General features: G+C 34.3%; 1 protein-coding gene across 3 annotated transcripts in view; it reads right to left on the bottom strand.

The window, feature by feature from the left end:
* CADM2 (cell adhesion molecule 2) overlaps positions 1-23,936 on the bottom strand; it is a 337,826-nt gene that overhangs the window by 16,434 nt on the left and 297,456 nt on the right. The window lies entirely within an intron of this gene.

Genomic DNA, 23,936 nt, shown 5'->3' with positions numbered 1-23,936 from the left:
TCCATGTACTTAAGAGCCAGCTTTGTTTTCTAACACTTCAGAAAGAGAATCCCTATTGCAAAACATTAGAAATAGTTATACATAATTTACTGATAAAAATATAGTGTTCTTTGGCAGTATATGACATAAGCAAAGTACCTGGAGAAAAATATATCAGCATATTCACTCAAGGATCATCTATTACCTTCTAACTTTATGTACAATTACTGTTCTTACAAAACTACTTAAGAACAATCTCTAAGGAATAAAAAACATGAAAATATATTGTTCTTTGTGTGCAGTGATTTACACATAATTTTAACTATGAACAACATGTATAGGGACTCTAAATCTATGGGTTCTAAATTAAGGCTTCCTCATACAACAGGTTTTCATTAATAGGGAAAATTCCCAGCAAGCACAACGCTTAGCCTTTCTTCTCAAAATATATTGATTGCACCATACATTTTGCTCCACATCAAGCTCATAAATAGATGTGCTGCCACATGTTTCTGGGTGTATTAGCATATAGGCTTCCTCTTCAAAAAGATTATGAAAATAATTACAGAATTACTATTTTGTCTTGAAAATAGTGTTTGTTTCAAGGCTGTTTAGCTTAGAGTTATAATCAATTTATAAACTGTTGTAGCAAGTGAAGTGTGATTGTCACTCATGCCAACGTGAAGTGCGGCTGCATCCTACACAAATTTCATTCACTGGACTACAAATTCTCTCCTGTGAGAATTGTCTCCACTCAAAATCTGTTTTTCATTTTGTATGAATTACAGGTTTCCTAATTATATAACAATTGGTTTTATTAACATATATTATGGATAGTTAATAGTGTGCTGGCCCCAAACAACATACACACTTGAATAAGATACTCTATTTGTCCATGAGAACTAAAATCTAAGTGGAAAATTTCTCCTAAAAAAAAGTGTCCTTATTTTTGGATAAAAGTAGGTTCTAGCACAAATCTCTTCATTTCACTGGTCTTTCTCTCTCAGGATATTATTTCCTTGACTGCTTCAAATGAGGAAACTTTTCAGCTCTGAAGAATTTGAACAATTTAGAGAGGACTTTCAACCAGCAGAGTAGTGTGACTATTAGGGCCGCTGAGGGCCCTTCACAAATGCTTCATCTCATTTAGCACTGATATCCAAAAGGGGAGAGAACTTGCCAGAGTGATTACCTGTGTGATAACAGGAGGAAGGTGAAAGAAAGGAATGTTCTTTAAGGTTATCTATGAGATCAAAGGGAGAACAAAATAAGTTCTTGGATAGCTATGGGGTTATTTACAGCTTGGAAAAGTTAGCTAAATTATCCATTATGCAGATGACATGGAGTGTAATTTTCCTGCCTTAAATAACAGTCTCTCTTTAAGATCACAGAAGATCTGAAATAGTATTATTACTCAGAACCATAATCCCAAGTATTACTTTCAGTTTGACGTTCTTAGAGTTTCACTGTCCTAAGTCTATAAATAAGGATGGTATACCTCCTCTACCTTCTTCCTCAAAGAATTAGCGTTAAAATCAGTTTACATGGACCCTGTGCATATAAGTCACGTCTAACAGGTACTCAATAAAAATAATGTGAGTAAAATAATGAGTTCTGTAAGAAAAGAGACTATAAACAAACCTGGATTTTGTAGGTTTGCATTTTTTTTCAGGTAAAATATGCTCAAATTCATTCTACGGTGCGCAATTTCTCTTACATTTCTGTGATCTGTAGAAGCTGCTGTTTTTTTTTCCTGTTGCCTTATGTCTTGCTCACTAGGAACTGTTCTGCCTTCAATTTCAACAATACCTAACTCTTTGCACATGACTGGTCTCAGCCTACACACAAAAAATAAATAAATGGGAGCAACCATTAAGAAGGAAGACAAATGACTGGTATATAACATTGCCATATGTCTATTCTGGCAATGTACCCTGTGCAAATCTAAAAGGATGAATTAAATTATTTTTAAGCACACTAGAAGTTAAATAAGTTTTATGCAAGGATTTCTGCAGAAGAGGAAAATCTAGATTTAAGCACATTTCTTCTTAAACTAAACTAAAAAGAAATAGCTCAATCATAATTAAATTAAGTGTTCTATCAGAGAAATCAATAATAGGACAGGTTTATTTTTAAAATCTTTAGAAAATATAAAGAATAAATGTTTGACAATGACAATATTTATAACACCCAACATTTTTCTAAAAAGTTTAGCCTGTAGCAATTGTTTATGTCACAGCGTAAATTATTACAATAAAGAATAAATATTTAAAAATGATGGGGAAAGATCACCTGTGGGAGCATGTCCATTTTTTTATGGACTAATATATTAGAAACACAATACCACTGGTACTAAAATAATTTCCCTTTATAAACGAGTCATCTCTGAAATGTGTACTATACCACTGATCAATCCAGTCAAATAGCCTTGTATCTGTTAATATTTTGAATTGGTTACTCTAATAATAATTATAATAGTCATATTACCTATGTTCATATAAGTTTTTAAAATTACTATAAATGGTCATTGAACCAGTTCTTCAGTTACAATGATGAGTATATTTAGAAGAATATAATGTGCACGTCCCCTTTATACATTGTTTAAAAGAAACCATCACATACCAATGGGAAAAGCTTGTGCACGTTTTAAATTTTAAATCTTAAGTTTACTGGAATCTTATCCCAGTATTTTTTTCACATACTAGTTTATGTTCAAATAGAAAGTAAACCTCTCCAATCTTGCCTTTACTGGTTCTTCACACAATAGCTATTGGAACAATATGCTACTTAACCTCTCTCTGCCTCAGTATCCACATATATAACACAGGATAAGAATAGTATGAGCCACACAGAACTTCTGTAGGAATCAGATGAGGATATATATATATATGTGTATATATATATATATACACATATATATATATATATATCTCTTAGTAAAATACCTATCCAGAAACAATAATAATGATAATTGTTAGTATTTATTAAAAACATTTTTCTTATAATTTTATCAAATTTATTCAATGGCTAATTTCACCCATAAGCCAATCTTACAACCTAGTTACTATTTCCATGTCGAATTTAGTAGATTTTAAGTAAATAGTTAATAAATGTTTTATCATTATAACTTAGGTACCAAGCTCCAAACTGAAAACAGAACCTAACTTAAACTGAATTAGACTGGTATGAAAGCATTTCCATTGGAGGAAAAGTGCTATGAAAAGGATATATCATGACTAACGTACATTAAAAAGTGCTGAATGTCTGAATAGAAATGTTCATGTGAACACCTTTCTCAGGTTTCAGAAGGGATCTTTCCTGAGATTCTTTGCTTTCTTTGTGTGTGTTCTCTTCTGAGACCAGTTCGTGAGAAGGTTGGAGGATACAAGTCAAAAACTGAACACCACTGAGTTTCCTCTTTACCCCATATCCTGAACTTATTTTTCAAAATGGACAAAGCTGGTAAATGGTAGCTAGATATAGCAAATTCACCAATCAATTTATTTAAACCCAAAAGGTAGTGCAGAAAAATATGTTTGGAGTTCAAATTATTGACTTACAGGAAAATTTCAGTCTCTTAATTTAGTTGATAAGTTATAATACAAAATTCACTAGGATATCTCAAATATTGTATTATAGAAGGGAATTCAGAGTATCATTTCTTATTCTTGGATCTATTGAATACACTTGTTAACCCAACCATAGAAAGAACTTCGGAAGAAGGCTGTATCAAAATTTAATGATTTCTGCTAACATGAATTCAGAAGAAAATATCAGTGTTAAACTCCAGCATAGTTAATTCTTGGATATCTGGCTCCATTGTACATAATTTATATATTTAATGTCTGTCAAGAGTTGCTATATCTTCACTATCATTAAAAATTTAATTATCAGATAGCTTTCAGATCCAGACAGTGGGTATGACAGAAGGAGTTGTGTTCATGTTTGTGAGTATTAAAATAAACTCCATTGTTTCCAAAATGAATGAAAAGAAAGTTTGCATGAAACACATACCACACTTAACATATAACAATGCTTTCAACTTAAGCATACATGAAATTTGCATATTTCATGAAATAATAGGCTGTATTTTTAATTTAAGAAATAAGTATGCAAAATACAACTAACCCTGTAACAAATTCTTCAGAGGAAATTGACTTAAATATTAATGAATGACAGATATGCCCATAAAATAATATGTAGTACATATTAATAAAATATTAATATGAAGTACAATTATATGTCAAATGTTGTCCTACTTCATTGTTAAAAAGCACTGAGCCCAAATTCTTGTTATACATACAATATAATTATTCATTGTAACAATTACTACATACACAGCACTTTGTAGCCCAAGCATGCAAATGATAAGACCTAACTGAAACCTCTCAGATACATTCACTAAGGTCATTTAACCTAAACTGAAAAAAATTTAAAAGGCAACTTTAAAGAACTGTACTCTATATTCTAAACTCTGTCTTGCAGTCATAAATGTAGATTTCTAAATCATTTTTGAAGTGGTACCTAATACCTAAGAATGTCCTAGAATTTTAATGAAAGAGCCTTATATCTTTCTTCTGCTTAAGCAATACACTACAATTTAGAGGAAGAGATTATGTCCTTCAAAGATATCATTAAATACGTATCCTGCAATGAATCATATTCTAATTGTTACTGGAAACTTAATGTGTTTTAATCATTCTTCCAAATTTAGCATAATTGTTTATTTCTGTTCCTATAATAAGTTGAGTGTTGTTTCATTCTTTCTTTTTCCCTTTCTCTCACCTCCACACAAAATCACTTTTCCTTCATTCTTTCCTATTATCTTTCATTCACCAAGAGTTCAAATCGTCTTGCAAGATAACACATCAAGAAAATACAAAGAACTAAGATATTTTCTCAAGGTCATATTGTAGGGCTACAGCTCAGCTCTAGAAATGTTAATATCTGCTTCTCCATTTTGTTCACTGACTCATAACTGTTTTTTTTTTTTAACTTTACACATGAAAGGAATTGTAAGTACTGTATTACCTGTAAGATTTTCCACTGATGTAAGTATAAGACAGAAAAAAAGTGCCTTAAAACAGTTTTTTTTACCAAAGAAGAATTTTAAAACTTGCCTTTTTTTGAAAAAAAAAAAAAAGATTCACCATAAAAATGAGACAGTACATGAATCTTAGTCTCAGTTAATTCTTCTCTTATAGTTAGGGAGGCTCAAACTGGATTCAACTAACTATGAATTGAGTGACCCTGAACAATTTACTTTATTCTCACTGAGCCTTGGTTTATACTTCCGTAAAATACTGTCTTTACTGATCATCCATCATGGTGCGCAGCAAAGAGTGTCAAAATATGTTTTTATCCTTGTTTACACAATTGATACTTTTCAAGATGTAAATAATTTGAAATGATAGTAGTGATATCAATAGAAATAAAGAGGTTACAGACTTAAAGACATTCTCAATTAAGAGGTGAAATATCCACAAAATAACTGTAGTGTAAATCATACTGGCCTAAAGTTAAAAAAAAAAAGATAAATTATTGATAGGATGATTTTATGGTTTTTAATTAGCATTTTAATTAGAATAAAAAATATTATGCAAGTTTATTATGACAACAGTAACAGCCATTAATAGAGTTTTAATCAAGCAATAAAATTTTTGAAGTCATTTCAGAACATGCATGTGATTTAACTGTTTCTTATTAGTTATGCCATCTTATGTTAATAGAAAGTTATTATTTTTCTTCTTTTAGTTATAGCTTACTTTATGGATTTCAAAATCTTAATTACATTTTTCTCTTAAAAAACATCAACAATATATAAGAAGATGTCACATTTTTTGTGAACACTTTTGGAAGGCTGTGTGTGTTTCATTTTTTAAAATCCTTTTTTCTGACTTTGAAAATAAACGACATGATCATAATACAAATTTCCAAATGTTAAAGAAATATATAACATTAAGTTGAAGTCTTTCATTACCTCCAGTCTCTAGAGAAACGCCCCTCCACTTTATCAGCCATATTACTTAAACATTTTTTATACATATGTACATGGTTCAGCTTTGCTTATTCGTATTTTAACACTATGTAAAAATGTTGAAGTATAATAGTCAGGATTTACTCATCCAATATTAATTACAGTTTTGCTATCCAGCATTTTTCTAACTGGAAAATTCTGAGGAGTGGCCTTTGTGATATCTTCCTTTTCCTATTACTAATCAAAGAACCTCATATACTTTCACTTACACTAAATTTAGGTGTAGCAGATATCAGGATCCTAGGTTTAGGACTAGACATGTGGAAGTATTTTACTTCAGTGTGTCCTTGTTGGTGTTTTGTTTAAATTATTTTTTGTAAGACATTAGCCATACAATTTATACAGCACTTTACTCACCAGTCATTGGAGTAACATGAGTAAACAAAAGAATAAACAATATTTTGGACTAATCAGGAACTCCTTTCTTCCCCTACATAGGTTAACAAAGCTTTTACTTTATCTTACTTCTTTGAGGTACAATGTAATTTGTAGCAATACTCTAGTCTAGGCAATGATAGATGGAAATTCCCCCCAGAGGGTCGGGACTACATCAGTTTGCAACTGACAAACTCATTTCCTGACTTCTCTTGAGACACTAATAAGGCCTTGAATCAAAGGTCCAGTGTAATTACCATGTGTATTTCAGATTAAATAAATGTGATAAAAGCTTCCATCTGGCTGTTGATCAAACATGTGGGGAGATGCTGATTTCCAGTGACATATTGCAATATGCCTATTGTAACAGTCCCTGATGCCTTCCTGTAAATTACTTACTTTTGGGATTACTTGATTTAGGCAGACAGAAATATTACTCACTTCTTAAGTACTGCTCAATGGGAGTTTGCAAGATGTAGTCTAATCTTATACTTGTTAAGGAAGACATTAAGAAATAATGGAGCCATGTTTATTTTACTAAATGACAGTTGTGCTCCAACTATTTGAAAAAGGCAAACTTAATTTCATAGCAGCCAGAAACTTGATGTTCTTGATGACAGAAGACTACATCTAAAGGGATTAGAAATTAAGATACCAGATAAATGTATGATTGTATTAGAGAATGCCCAAGTTTTGATAAATGGATGAAGTATGGATATTTACTTTAGCAAACAACATCAATAGCATAGTAAAAACATTGAGAGCTGAGTGAATTTTTGGTATAGAATTCCACAGATGTTGTGTCAGTCACTGTTATCATCAAGATATTTATGCTTTAAAGGGGAAAAAAAAAACCCAACATATTGGTTTCTGATTGTGGAAATGTTGACAGGATTTGTGAACCAGGGTGGGGGGCTTGTTTTGGAGTAAAGTAAAAATAAATAAAGCCAATCAAACAACTGTCATTTACCTAAGAGGAAAAATGCACAGTTCATTGTTAGTTTTTATAGTAATGTAAAAGGCTCTAGGGATAGTCCAGGACTCACAGTCTTGCACTACTGACACTTTTTGAGCTGGGAAATTTTTTGTGTGGGGTTCTGCTCTGCAATATAAGATGTGTAGCAGTATCTTTGGCCTCTACCCAGTAGACACAAGTACTTCCCCAGGTGGTTACAATGGAAAGTGTCCCCAGACATTGTCAAATAATTCCCTAGGGGGCCAAACCTCTTGTGATTTAGAGCCAATCATCTAAGTAAGTTTGCTTAATAGATAGAAAGGTCTCTGGAGGATAAGAAACACACACACACACACACACACACACACACACAACTATTAAGATCTTTAACATTTAATTTATGTAATCTGGCATAGATATTACATATTTTATTTATTTTTTAAGTTTATTTATTTATTTTGATAGAGAGAGAGAAAGAGTGAGAGAGAGAACACAAGCAGGAGAGGGGTAAAGAAAGAGAGTCCTAAGCAGTCTCCATGTTGTCAGCACAGAGACTGATGTAGGGCTTGATCTCACAAACCATAATAAGATCATGGCCTAAGCCTAAACCAAGAGTTGGACACTGAACTTACTAAGCCACCCAGGAGCACCTGGATATTATATATTTTAAAAATAAACTATGACAATTGAAAATACTACTAAATTTTAGAAAAATGTGCTTATAAAAGGTCAGATGTAAACAAAGTATTTGATCAGGGTGTGTATAGGAAAGCTAAAGGAAAAAACACAAATAATCTAAGGATGTTATGGTATAAAACTGTCTTTTTATAAAATTTTAATATAATGGATTTAATACTTATTTATTGCACTGAACTGCATTATTTGCATTAGGTTGAAATTTGAGCAAGAAAATGAGGCTAGGCAGAATATAATGGTTGAGAGTATGAGTTCTGAACTTGCATTTTCTGAGTTAGCATCTATTTGACTTTGTTACTTTTAAGCTGTGACTTAGGACATATAAGAGCATCTCTATCTCTGAGGCTCCTTAAGTGCAAAATAAGGACAACAATGGTATTTACTGTGAAGAGTTACTGTAAGAGTTTAATAGTCTTACCTATATAAAAGACTTAACAGTGCCTGCCATATTAAAAGAATTATATATATATAACTATTAATTATATTATTATTATAACAGAGTATTATATTATTAAGATAATTATTATATATTATAATATAAAGCAGTTCAATTTAACAGCACATTGTTATATATTCCAGGATGGTTGAGAATTGGATTAAGAATGCATTCATCAACTGTTTTCATTAACTCAAAATCCCTGAAAACTGGAAAGAAGCCATTGAAATGCCTGCCTTTATAAAAGAAAAAGGAAAAGATGATTCTAGAGAGTGAAGACCAATATAATTATCTTCAAGTTCCAGGAAGACTGGTAAAACAAATTAGCCAATCAATTTAAATAACCAAGAACAACAGCATAGCAGCTTGTTAGCTATCTCCCCCCAATGATGACAATTCCTACAGAAATAACAAATAAATTTTTTGCACATACATGTACACTTACATGATCTGAATACAGTGATAGAAAAAGCCTAATAGGGCTTATGAAAGCACCAACAATTATGGAGAACAAAGAACAATTTCCATATTGCTGTTCTACCTTCTGGATTCTTTTCCTAAATGTTTATTCTAACACTGATTTCCAAATATCCATTCCTAGGGGTGGGAAAGTATGATATAAATCTTAAACAGGTGTGGATCGAATCTCACCTAGGCAATTTACTAACTTTATGGCATTAGGCAAATTGCTTAACAATGCTGTATTGAGGTTCTTTCCAGTGTAAAATGAAGATCTATGACTTCATGAGACTAAGTGGAGCAAGGGAGGGGGAGAGGCAGGGGAGGTAGGTGCCCTTTAAACTACCTTAAATAAGTTAAATAATGAGAAGTGGTCACCCATGTTGGTTTTACTCCAACTCAAAAAGAAGTCATAGAATTTACAATTATAAGAAAATTATTATTGAGAACACAGTTTAGAAAACCAGGCCATGAGAACGCTGTTGAGGAGGAGGTGATGGGAACAACTATAACTGACATCAGGCTATGGCCAAGTGGGACAATTTCAAAGGACATAGCCAGCATGAGTATTACTTGGAATTTAGAGGACAGTGTCCAAAGAATCCAGGTTAAGATAGACTCTGAGTGTGGGGAGAGTTAAGATGGTGGACAAGTAAGGGACCAGGATTTTCCTCATTCCTCAAACACAGCTGTATTGAGGTCAGATCACTTAAATATCCAGGAAATTGATTTGCAGAGTGGCAGAAGGATCTCTACAGTTGGAGGGAGACAGCTTGGCAGGATCCAGGTGCATGTATGTGAATTGGGGAAGATAAAACAGCAATGCAACAGAGGGGAGGGAACCCCTTTGTGGAGAGATAAAAGGGAGAGAAGGAGAGAGAGGAGTTGTGAAAGTGTGGCATCGAGTTAGCACAAGAGGAAAACTTCTCTGGACCACAGACAGGGGAACGAGAAATAGAGAGTACCAATTTCTTTTCTGCAAACAGCTGTAAGAGCTGAAGCTCAGAGGTTTCAGAAGTGCACGACTTTCTCTGGAAGGGAGTTGAAAGCCATGGTACGAGCTCCTGGGGAGGAGGGAGCCGGCCCCAGAGTGCATAGTGTGGTGTATCGATCTCAGGTGAAAACAAGGACAGAACAGTCCGCTTCCCCGAATATTTTGGGAAGAGGGTTTATTGCCTCCCCAAAGACAAAAACCAAAAGCCTTTTATCAGCAGGGCAGGGTAGTTCTACTCCTCATCAGGGGAGAGGGGCTGCACCAAGCTGTGTTCTTTAAGACTTTGGGTTTTCAATCCCAGCCAAGAGCCTAGAAGGTGCAGGAGAAATGTGGAGCAGGGCAAGCTGACCACCCTCACTATTCCTTAATGGCTGCCTGAACAGCATGGGTTGAATTACCCAGTCGGGGGAAGAGAAATTGGGGTGTTGCCATTTTCTCCCCAACACCAACACAGTATGACTTCAGAGAGCAGCACAGCAGTCTCCAGTGGAGGTAGGACCTGCTTACATCAAACCCTGCCCCTCTGTGCCTGGTGGCTGCTTATCTACTAGAGCAAGGCTGACTGACCCAAGACAGCCAGCTTCTCCTCCAGACCAGCACAGCCACTGGTCCCAGGCACCAACAGACATCTGTTTTCCTTTCTTTTCTTTTCTTGTCTTTTCTTTTCTTGTCTCTTCTTGTCTTTTCTTTTGTTTAATTTCTTTCCTGCTTCTTCTTTCTTTCCTTTGGAATCAGGCTCATAGGATCTGATTTGGTTTTGGTCAATTATTATTATACATAATATGTATGTTATATATTATACTTATATATTAAATATATACATAACATTCTTTTGATCAAGCATTTTTATTCTATTCTTTTTCTACCTTCTCTTCATCTTCTCTCCACCTTCTCCTTTTCTTCTTCTTTATTTTCCTCTCTTTCTCTGAATATTGCCTCATAGATTTTTGATTCTATGTTTGGATGTCTTTTCTCCCCTTTCATTTTTCTCTATTTATGGGATCAGTCTTCCCCCAATTTCCTTTTTATTTCCAGTATTACTTCAACAAACAAATCAAAGCACATCTGGTTGAAGGTCTAAACACTCTACACTTCAAGCAAGGAGGAACTCTGCAGAGAACTGACCAGTGGGATAGAGTAGCCAAAATGCAACAACAGAATGCATGCAACACACTCCAAAACATTTACTGGAATGCCAGGCCCTGGGCAGTGTGTGACCCCTTTTTCAGGTTCAGGTACATAAAAAGCTTTTAACACACATAAAAAGCAGAAATTTAGCCAAAATGACAAAACAGAGGAATTCTCCCTGAAAGAAAGTTCAAGAAGAAATCATAGCCAGAGAATTGCTCAAAACAGATATAAATATATCTGAACAAGGATTTAGAGTAACAGTCATAAGACTACTACCTGGGTTTGAAAAAAGCATAGAGGATACCAGAGAAACTCTTGCTGTGGAGATCAAAGACCTGAGAACTGGCCAGGATGAATTAAAAAAAGCTATAACTGAGATGCAAAATAAACTAGATACAGTGACAATGAGAATGAAAGAAGCAGAGGAGAGAATAGGTGAAATAGAAGATAAAATTATTGAAAATAATGAAGATGAAAGAAAGAGGGAAAGAAAATTACTAGATTTACAAGGAAAGAATTAGAAAATTAAGTGATTCCATGAAATGAAACAATTATCTGTATCATAGGAGTTCCAGTAGAAGAAGAGCATAAAAAAGGGCAGAAGGTTTATGTAAACAAATTATAGCTGAGAACTTCTGTAATCTGAGGAAGTAAATAGGAATCCAAGTCAAAGAGGCACAGAGAACACCCTTCAAAATCAACAGAAACAGGTCAACACCACAACATACCATAGTTAAACTGACTAACTACAAAGATAAAGAGAGAATTCTGAAAGTAGCTAGGGACAAAAGGTCCTTACCTACAAGGGTAGACACATAAGGTTAGAAGCAGACTTGTCCACTGAAACTTGGAAGATCAAAAGAGAGTGGTAGGAAATATTCAACATATTGAATAGGAAAAATATTCAGCCAAGAATCCTTTATCCAGCAAGGCTGTATTCAGAATAGAAGGAGAGATAAAGCCTTCCTCATAAAAACAAAAACTAAAGGTGCTTGTGACCACTAAACCAGCCCTGCAAGAAATCCTAAAGGGTACTCTGTGAGTGGAAAGCAGTAAGACTACAAAGGACCAGAGGACATCACCACAAACATGAAATCCACAGATAACACAATGGCACTACATTCGTATCTTTCAATAATCACTTTGAATGTAAATGGACTAAATGTCCCAGTCAAAAGACATAAGGCATCAGAATAGTCAAAAAAGCAAGATCCATCTATATGCTGCCTATGAGAGACTCATTTTATTTTATTTTATTTTTTTCAATATATGAAATTTATTGTCAAATTGGTTTCCATACAACACCCAGTACTCATCCCAAAAGGTGCCCTCCTCAATACCCATCCCCCACCCTCCCCTCCCTCCCACCGCCCATCAACCCTCAGTTTGTTCTCAGTTTTTAAGAGTCTCTTAAAAGAGTCTTAAAGTCTCTTAAAGTCTCTTAAAAGGAGAGACTCATTTTAGACCCGAGGACACCTGCAGATTGAAAATGAGGAGGTGGAGAACTATCTATCATGCTAATGGACATCAAAAGAAAGCAGGAGTAGCCATACTTATATCAGACAAACTAGATTTTAAAACAAAGACTGTAACTAGAGATGAAGAAGGGTATTATTTCATAATTAAGGGGTCTATCCATCAATAAGAGCTAACAATTGTATATATTTTTGCCTTCCCCGATGTGAAAGAACCCAAATATATAACTCAATTAATGACAATAAGCAAGCTTATTGATAATAATACTGTAATTCTAGAAGACTTCAGTACTCCACTTACAACAATGGACAGATCATCTAAGCAGAAAATCAAAAAGGAAACAATGGCTTTGAATGACACATTGGACCAGATGGACTTAACAGATATATTCAGAACATTTCATCCTAAAGCAGAAGAATACACGTTCTTCTTGAGTGCACATGGAGCATTCTCCAAAATAGATCACATACTGGGTCACAAAACAACTCTCAACAAGTACAAAAAGACTGAGATCATACCATGCATATTTTCAGATCACAACACTATGCAACTTGAAATCAACCACAAGAAAAAATTTGGAAAACCCCAAAATGATGGAGGTTAAAGAAATCCTACTAAAGAATGAATGGGTTAACAAGGAAATTAAAGAAGAAATTAAAAAAAAATACATGGAAGCAAATGAAAATGAAAACACAACAGTAAAATCCCTTTGGGATGTAGCATAGGCAGTCTTAAGAGGAAAACACATTCCAGTTCAGACCTATCTCAAGAAGCAAGAAAGGTCCCATATACACAAGCTAACCTTACACCTAAGGGAACTAGAAAATCTGTAGCAAATCCCAAAGCCAGCAGAAGGAACATAATAAAGATTAGAGCAGAAATAAATGATATGGAATAAAAAAACAGTAGAACAGATCAATGAAACTAAGAGCTGTTTTTTTAAAGAATAAACAAAATTGATAAACCTCTAGCCAGACTTCTCAAAAGAGAGAGAGAGAGAGAGACAAGACCCAAACAGATAAAATCATGAACTAAAGAGGAAATATCACAACCAACACCACAGAAATGCAAACAATTATAAGAGAATACTATGAAAAATTATATGCCAACAAACTGGACAACCTGGAAGAAATGGACAAATTCCTAGACACTCATACACTGCCAAAACTCAAGCAGGAAGACATAGAAAATTTGAACAGACCCATCAACCAACAAAGAAATTGAATCAGTTATCAAAAATCTCCCAACAAATAAGATTCCTGGGCCAGATGGCTTTCCAGGGTAAATTCTACCAGACATTTAAAGCAGAGTTAATATCTATTCTTCTCAAACTGTTCCAAAAAATAGAAATGGAAGGGAAGTTTCCAAAATCATTCGGTGAAGCCAACATTACCTTGATTCCAGAACCAAAGACCTCACTAAAAAGGGTAATTACAGACCAATATCCCTGATGAATCTGGACACAAAAATTCTCAACAAGATACTATCAAATCGAATTCAACAGTACATTAAAAGAGTTATTCACCATGTCAAGTGGGATTCATTCCTGGGCTCCAGAGCTGGTTCAATATTTTCAAGTCAATTAATGTAATACACCACATTAATACAAGAAAGGATAAGAATCATATGATCCTGTCAATAGATACAGAAAAAGCATGTGACAAAATATAGCATCCTTTCTTGATAAAAGCCCTCAAGAAAGTTGAGATAGAAGGAACATACCTTAACATCATAAAAGCCATATATGAAAGGCCCACAGCTAATATCATCCTCAATGGGAAAAACTGAGAGCTTTCTCCCACAGATCAGGAATATGACAGGGATGACCATTCTCACCACTATTGTTCATCATCACTGTTGGAAGTGATTGCATTAGCAATAAAAACAAAACAAAACAAAACAAAACAAAAGGCATCCAGATCCACAAAGAGGAAGTCAAACACTCACTCTTCATAGATAACATGATACTCTAAGTGGAAAACCCAGAAGACTCCACCAAAAAACTGCTGGAGTTGATATGTTAATTTAGCAAAGTTTTGGGTATAAATTCAATATACAGAAATCAGCTGCATTTCTGTACACCAATAATGAAGCAACAAAAAGAGAAACCAAGGAATCTATTCCATTTACAATTGAACCAAAAATCATAAGATACCTAGAAATAAACCTAACCGAAGAGGCAAAAGATCTGTACACTGATAACTATAGAAAGCTTATGAAACAAATTGAAGAAGACACAAAGAAATGAAAAACATTCCATGCTCATGGATTGTAAAAACAAATATTGTTAAAATGTCGATATTACCTGGGGCACCTGGGGGGCTCAGTCAGTTAAACTTCTGACTTTGGCTCAGATCATGATCTCGCAGTCTGTGGGTTCAAGCCACATGTTGGGTTCTGTGCTGACACCTCAGAGCCTGGATCCTGCTTCAGATTTTGTGTTTCCATGTCTCTCTGCCCCTTCCCCACTCATGCGCTCTCTCTCTCTCTCTCTCTCTCTCTCTCTCTCTCTCTTGCAAAAATAAACACTAAAAAAATTTAACAATATGTTGATACCATCCAAAGCAATTTACACATTCAATGCAATCCATGTCAAATAACACCAGCATTCTTCACAGAGCTAGAACAAATAATCCTAAAATTTGTATGGAACCAAAAGACACTGAATAGCCAAAGTAATGTTAAAAAAGAAAATCAAAGCTGGAAGCATCACAATCCTGGACTTTTACCTTTATTACAAAGCTGTAATCATCAACACACAGACACATAGACCAATGGAATAGAATAGAGAACCCAGTAATTGACCCATAAATATATGGCAACTAATCGTTCACAAAGCAGGAACGAGTATCCAATGTAAAAAAGATAGTCTCTTTAACAAATGGTGCTGGGAGAACTGGACAGAACCATGAAGAAGAATCAAACTGGACCATTTTCTTACACCATACACAAAAATAAACTCAAAATGGATGAAAGACCTAAATGTGAGACAGGAAATCATCAAAATCCTATAGGAGAAAACAGGCAGCAACCTCTTTGACCTCAGACACAGAAACATCTCACTTGACATGACTCTGGAGGCCAGGGAAATAAAAGCAAAAATGAAATACTGGTACCTCATTAAGATAAAAAGTACTGCACAGCAAGGGAAACAATCAACAAAACTAAAAGCCAACTGATGAAATGGAAGAAGATATTTGCAAATGACATATCAGAACAAGGATAAGTATCCAAAATCTATAAAGAATTTACCAAACTTAACACCCAAAAAACAAATAATCCAGTGAAGAAATGGGCAGAAGCCATGAATAGACAATTTTCCAAAGATATTCAGATGGCAAGCAGACACATAAAAATACTCAACATCACTCATCATCAGGGAAATACAAATTGAAACCACAATGAGCTAACACCTAACACCTGTCAGAATGGCTATAATAAACAATTCAGGAAACAAGGTATATTGGCAAAGATGTAGGGAAAGGAGAACCTTTTGCACTGTTGATGGGAATGCAAAGTGGTACAGCCACTCTGGAAAACAGTATGAAGGTTCCTCAAGAAACTAAAAATAGAACTACCTTAAGAATCAGCAATTGTACTACTTGGAATTTATACAAAGGATACAAAAATGCTTATTCAAGGGGCACATGTACCCCAGTGTTTTAGTAGCACTAACAGCAATAGCCAAATTATGGAAAGAGTCCAAATATCCATCAACTGATGAATGTATAAAGAAGATGTGGAATATTACTTGGTGATGAAAAAGAATGAAATCCTGTCATTTGCAATAACATGGATAGAACTGGAGGGCATTATGCTAAGTGAAATAAGTCAGTAAGAGAAAGACAGATATCACATGATTTCACTCATCTGTGGAGTTTGAGAAACTCTGCAGATGAACATAGGGGAAGGGAAGGAAAAATAACAAAAAAACAGAGAGGGAGGCAAACCATAAGGGACTCTTGAATACAGAGAACAAACTGAGGGTTGCTAGAAGTGGAGTTTTTTCAGGGGTGGGGGGGTTGGGTTAAATGGGTGACGGGAATTAAGGACAGCACTTTTCAGTATGAGCACTGGGTGTCATATGTAAGTGATGAATCAGTGGGTTCTACTCCTGAAACCAAACTATACTACATATTAACCAATTTGAATATATATATATCTGTGTGTGTGTCTAAGCACACACACACACACACACACACACACACACACACACACACACACATATATATATATACAAGCAATTTGAATATATATATACATATATAAACACACACAAGAAAAGTACATACACACACAGTAAAATATAAAGAAAGAAAGAAAGAAAGAAAGAAAGAAAGAAAGAAAGAAAGAAAGAAAGAAAAACAAGAAAAAATATAGACTCTGACTCCAAAGGCTAACTGTCATTGGTTCAGTCAAAGTTTCAGAGACAAGCAAAAACAAAAATAAAAACAAAAACAAAACCCTACATATCTCTTTGGACAAGGATTTCTCCAATAACATCTAAGAGGCCACTAAAGCTCTTTATTCTTAGGGTTCCAGGCTGTCTTGATTGTCTTCATTTCTTAGAAGTCTCTAGTGTCTAAAAGCCCTCGCTCATTGTATTTAACACTTAAGAATAAGTTGAGAAAACAATGTAGTTTTTAATTTTTTTCTAAAACTAACTTTTCTTTTTATTCACAAGAGGAAAAAACTCCACAATCTAATAAAAATCTTAGCCTTAAGTTATTACTTTCTTGTAGCTGGGAAGTATATGTTTGGCATATGGTATATTTTATTCTAGTTTCTGCCTAAAGGTATTCCAACAAGAATGTAATTTTTAAATCTTAAGAAGAAAAAAGTAAAACATATTTCTGAGAACTTTGCAATAATTTATTGCTCATTTAAAATCTAGTCTGTTTATATGTTATAAATGTCTTTTTACAGAAAATTTTCTAGCTATAGAAATTCTCTCTCTTTTTAAAATTTTTTAATGTTAATTATTTTTGAGAGAGAGAGAGACAGAGCATGAGTGGGAAGGGCAGAGAGAGAGGGAGATACAGAATCTGAAGCAGGCTCCAGGCTCTGTGCTGTCAGCACAGAGCTCGAACCCACAAACCATGAGACCATGACCTGAGCTGAAGTCAGATGCTTAACCAGCACCCCAAATTCCATCTCTGTTAATACCTTATTTTACATTTTTATGGTACCTTTTTTTCCCCAAAGAAAATGTGTCCATAATCATATTACCATTCTCCTTTCATTATAGTTTACATCACTTTTTCTCTCTAAAAGGCATCGCTGTCATCTCTGAAGTGTTAAATTGCACATGGAGAAAAATCATATTAATTTGTCTTATTATACATCCATCACAGACAATGCTTCAGGTGTAATAAATATTGCCAACCATTCTTGTACTTTTATTTTCATGTTCTGTGCTGTTATTATGGTAACATGTTTGTGCTTAACAAAGAAGTGGCAGTGAGGACAGGGTTTAATGTTAAATCATTAAAGTAACTTCTTGGTAGAGAAAATGGAAATAAAGAAATAATTATACCAAAAAATATGTAGACAATAATATTGGAAGAGGACAACTCTATCACCAACTTAAAACTTACCTATTAAATGTAGAAGAAACAGCGACAAAGAAGGTAAGTTAGATAGTCCTCTCAGAAAAGAATAGTAGCTAATAGCTAAGAAATGTCAAAAGCATTAGCAGAAATAGCTATGAGAGACAAGAAGAACTAGAACTATGATTTTGGCAAAGAAACTAGAATGGTGAAGACTGATATTAGAAAGAACTAACTAATAAAGAACTGTGCTGACAGCTCAAAGCCTGGAGCCTGCTTCAGATTCTGTGTCTCCCTCTCTCACTGCCCCTCCTCCACTCACACTTTGCCTCCATCTCTCCCAAAAAATGAATAAATATTTTTAAAAAATTTAATTTAAAATGTATTACCATTTAAAGGAGGGGTTTTCCCTCCATTTATTCACTGTTATTCACTCTAGCAATATTTATAGAGAACCTAACCTTCATCAGACAGCATGTTTGGCCCAGTGACTCACAACATACATTCCCTGAAATTAATGATAATATTAGTAAGATAGCAGCAATGTGAGTACTTAATATCTGCCAAACACTGAAAAATAAGCTATGTATATTTTTGCTTTTAGAACATTTGCGTGAAGAAGGTTGTATTATTTTTTTATTTTACAGATGAAAACCTGAACTCAGAGTAGATAATTCAGAGGGGGAACACGGACAACTTTGCAGAGGATTACATTGAGAGGATGAGTGGAAGCAGTGGAACAAATATGTAAGTCATCCTGGAGAGACTGAGAAATGCTGTTTGGATTTTCTAAGCCAAATTGTTAAGAAAAAGAAGATATAGTATACAGGAGGTAGGAAGAAGAAAATTGGAATATTAGCATCAGCTACAGGTGAAAAGTCCCAGGTTCAAGAACAATCATGGTATGGGGAAGAATCCAAGTAGCTGAGAATATCCAGAATATGAAATATGAGGTTTTTTTGTGAAAAGCAATGAACAGAGGCAATGTTACAAGTGACTTTGTATGCCAGATTAAAGAATTTGGATTTTACTCCATGACATTGAAAAAGGTTCGTAATTGCAATCTAAACACTATTCTGTACACTATATGGAGACCTGATTAGAAGGGAACTGGAGACCAAGACATCATTGAGGAGGTTTTTGCAGTCGTCTAGAGTTAAAGGAGGCCTGGAATAAAATAGAGGTGGTAGAAGCAGAAAGAAGTTAAAATATTAGCCAAAGATTAAAGAACAAGGATTGAGAAGGTTTGGTTTCTGATGATAGAGATAAAGAGAAAGGTGTCACCATACACTGACAAACAATACAGGGGGTAGAGTAAGTTTGGAGCAGGATAAATGAGTTTGTTTGAGTGTGACATATCACTCGGTAGAGTGTAGACTCCATTGGGAAATTGAACATACCAAGCTGGAGCTCAACTGAAAGTTCTATGTTGGAGGTAGACTTACGAATAATCGATATAGTTGGGGCACCTGGGTGGCTCAGTTGGTTAAGCCTCCAACTTTTGATTTTGGCCCAGATCATGATCTCCTGGTTCTTGAGTTCGAGCCCCACATCAGGCTCCATGTTGACAGGGCAGAGACTGCTTCTCACTCTCTCTCTCTCTCTCTCTCTGTGTCTCTCTCTAAATTAATTAATTAATTAATTAATTAGTTAATTTAAAAAAAGAGTAATTGGTATAGAGAATCTCATTGGAGCTACTAAACTGATGAAATGAGATCCTCCAAGAGGTTAAAAGGATAAAAATAGAAGTTTAAAGAAATGAAGTGTATCAGAAGCCCACAAGGCTAGAGATTGGAAGAAAAAAAAATACTAAAAGTATTTTTTCATAAAACACAGGTGCAGAATATTTCAAGTATATTTAAGAATGTCACTGACACTTAAAATAAAACTTCCCAAATTTATGTATATATACTTATCAACTGTTTGTAAAGAGGATGCCAGGGAAAAATATATCTTCCTGGGTCATCAACTGATCAAACAGTTCAGAAGAAAGAATATTGTGTGACATATAAAAATGCAATCAAAACCAAATGTTCAAAAGCAAGTTTTGTTCTTACAACAGGATTTTTTAGCCTGTATCTGAAAAACAACCTGATACTTTCGTTAGAAAAGTTTATATATACTTAGATACTTGGATTCACTCCACAGAACCAACTTATGTATCACAATCACCAAGGACTCCTGTGGTCCTAAAAGTTATGGTCCTTATCTGACAATACTTGCCAAACTTTTCTATCCCAGTCTGTCATGAATCTGAGTTCAGGAGTGGGTGTAAGCTGAGGAGGTTTGCGCTGTGACAGTAGAAAGAAAAGATAAATGGCAGCAGGATGTAAGGAATGAAAGACTAAAAGAAGTTTTTTTTACTTTTAATCTCAAATAAAAAGAGATTGATACAGTATAATTTTAAATACAGAGATAATAAATCTTTTGCCTAACAATCTCAATATTTTTAGGAAAATAGGAGAAGAGGTCATCTTAGAGAATGAGAAAGACAGATTAGCTTTAAGGGGATTGGGGGGGGGAAATCCCTATTTCATAAAAATTGTAGTTAGCTCTGCACAAATGGTTCACAAAATATTTTAACAGGTTTAATTGCCAGTTAGAATTTTGTCATATTCTAAGTTCTAAATGTAAAATTGACTACACAGGGGCTTCATTTCAAAACATAGCTCAAAACAGTAATTGATCAGAATATCATCTTTTGGTCACATCTGAATTATCACTTGAATTATTTGATAACACATTTTTATCATTTATAATTATAAGTACAGAGTTAACACAATTCCATCTGATACTTTTACTACAGGATATATACATAGTTCATTGACCTTAATTTCTTCAAAGCTATTAATATACTTTATAGCGACATAAGAAAAGACACATCTGAAATGCATTAAAAAGTTTCCTTTTAGTTATTGCTGTCAGCTACATTTTATTATAGCAATTGGTAAGACAAGGAAGAACCTTTTATCCTTTAAAAGCCTAGTTTATATTTTATAGCATTGTTTACTAAATGCTTAATGTCTATTCTAGCCATAACACAGATGTCCTTTGAAACACCAGCTGTTTTAAAACTTTATGTACCTGTTTGTTAACTGGCAGACAAATTACCAACATTTTTATTCAGAAAAAAAAAAAAGGTGGGGGTGGCTACTATATCTCAACTTGGATGACAGGGATAGTTGAGCTTTCTTTGTGAAATACATTACAACAATAATGTCATGGTGCTTGCATGTTGTTCATTCGGCTGGTGAATTTTTATCAATGTCCACCCCAAATTATAAATTCAGACAAAACTAATATCCACAAAGGAATGGTTATCCATTCACATATAGAGAGGGAAAAAAAATCTAAGTTAACTGATTTTTTACATTTACTTTTTAAAAAATGTTTATCTATTTATTTTGAGAGAGAGAGAGAGAGAGAGAGAGAGAGAGAGAGAAGGCACATGAGCAGGGGAGGGACAGAGGGAGAGAGACAGATAATCCCAAGCAGGCTCCCATGACAAGGGATCATGACCCGAGCAGAAATCAAGAGTTGGCCGCTTAAACAACACAGCCACTTAGGCATTTATTTTTTTATTCGCCAACCTCTTCTCCCTCTATAAGTCATATGTATCATTATAATTTCCTCTTTTCTCATTTAAGAAATTATCCAAAATAAGTTCTCTGTTATCATTTAGGTTAACTTATGACTTTTCTCAATTTTGTGTATCTTTGCTTTATTATTTTTGTTAAAATGTTCATTCAATTTGCTTAGAAGGATATTTACACCAATGCCCTAACTTTTGTTTTATTGACCACATCACTGGTTGAATGTATTTTCTAAAGATTTTAAATCTAAATTACTAGTTTCTTTACTTGATTTTTACTTTTTTCTTTACATGATTTTTAAAAGAAATTATTACCTTGTGCATTAGATCATAAATCAGCATACATTCTCTTCATTCTTTCACCCATTCATTTGTTCATTCATTCATTTACTCATAAATCCCTGTTATGTGAAAGACCCTGTGCTAAGTTTAAGGTCAAAGAAGACACAGTCTCAATCTTTATAGTGTGTACTTCATGTAGTCAGTTTTATCAACTGTGGATGATATGATAAAATTGAGTTTGCAGACTTATAGAGCAGAAACTCAGTGATTGAACTCTTTCTCACGTGTGTGGCCAAATCTGAAAAAAAATCTCTTTGATACTGGTATTTAATTACCACCTCATGTGATGTAGATAAGTGTTTTAAGGAATAATAAATAGGAAATTCTTTGTTAATAAAACACAGTAAATCATAAATATTACAATATGAAAGAGAGTTCACATTGAATTTGAGGGCTAGAAATGTCCTTAAGAGCCCTAGGTGTTTATCCAGAAAAGAGAAAAAAACCCAAGTGGTTATTTTTTAGTGGATCCAAGAACTCAACAGCAACATTTTTTTCTTTCTTTATAGTATAAGACCATTCAAATATTCTCTCTTACAGTGCCTACAAACAGTAACTCTAAATTCAAATAACTATCAACCAAACTCAGTGCAGGTGTTCTCTATCTACAGATTTTAAGCCATTACAATAGAACTTTAATTTGGTTTTTATCTCACACTAGTAACATAAAAACACCCTCTCAAAGGTCTTCATTGATTAGCTAGTCCAAAGCAAATGGTATTTCCTAACTCTTATCCATTAAACCTCTCTATATTACTTTTATTTTCGTAAAATTTCTCCTTCCTCTAACTCACAGATAGATTTCTGCGTTATTTTAAATTACATTGATCAAACAGATTGTGTGTTTTTGTCTTGTTTCTCTTCTGCCTACTTCCTAAAAGTACACATTCCTCAAGAACTTAACTTCAAATTGCTTCTCTTAGTACTCCTTCTCTTGGCAATGCTATCCTTAAGACTGCAGATACCATGTTGGTGACTCACATGTCACCACCAGGTAATAATTTACCTCTCCAACGTCCAAAAACCAGTCTCAACTATCAGTATAATGCTGGGCCATTTCCTCTGAGAGGTTCCATGGAATGTTAATATCCAACAAAAAGTAGTGAATATCGTTGTGATCTAGGAGCCAGAAGTTTAAAATCCTTTCATTAGCTGAGGGAACTTGGGCAAATCACCTATCGTCTTAACCTTTATTTACTCATTAATGAGCTAAAAATAGAGATTAAAAAAAAAAAAAAACCTCCCATTAGCCCAGGCTCAGTAGAAGAGATTAAATTGCTTGGGAAAAGAATATACATCACTATTTAAATATTTTTCCAAGGGCACCTGGGTGACTCAGTCAGTGAATCGACGAACTTCAGCGCAGGTCATGATCTCGTGGTCCATGAGTTCAAGCCCCACATCAGGCTCTGTGCTGACAGCTCAGAGTCTGGAGCCTGCTTCGGATTCTGTGTCTCCCTTTCTCTCTTCCCCTCCCCCACTCATGCTCTTTCTCTGTCTCTCAAAAATGAATAAATGTTTAAAAAAAATTTGAAGTATTTTTCCAAAATAAATCCTATTATACTCTTCCCTACTTCTCATCTTAAAAATTAAAAACATTCTTTTCCTTTGCCTTCCACACATCATTTTCTTTGATCTAATCAGTCAACTCTTAAATTGTCTCTCAGCCTCTAGATCTCTTCACTCTCTTTCAAAGGCCGGCCAACTACAAAGTTAATGTTTGAAGCACATGTACCTCATGTTGCCCTTCCATCCAAAAATGTTCAATAGTTGTCCATTGTCAAGTAAATTAAGTATCTGTATTCTGCATGTTGTTTAAGACTCACCACAAGAATGTTCCTATTCGTACTCCCCATGCTTATTTCTCTCTATTTGACATCAAAGTTTCTATCATCAAATCTAGCCTAGGGGATTT

Source organism: Acinonyx jubatus, chromosome C2, assembly GCF_027475565.1.
Source record: "Acinonyx jubatus isolate Ajub_Pintada_27869175 chromosome C2, VMU_Ajub_asm_v1.0, whole genome shotgun sequence".
In the NCBI taxonomy this organism is placed as follows: Eukaryota; Metazoa; Chordata; class Mammalia; order Carnivora; family Felidae; genus Acinonyx; species Acinonyx jubatus.
The sequence above is the reverse complement of the archived record's forward strand: the minus strand, read 5'-3'. Positions and strand labels throughout refer to the sequence as shown.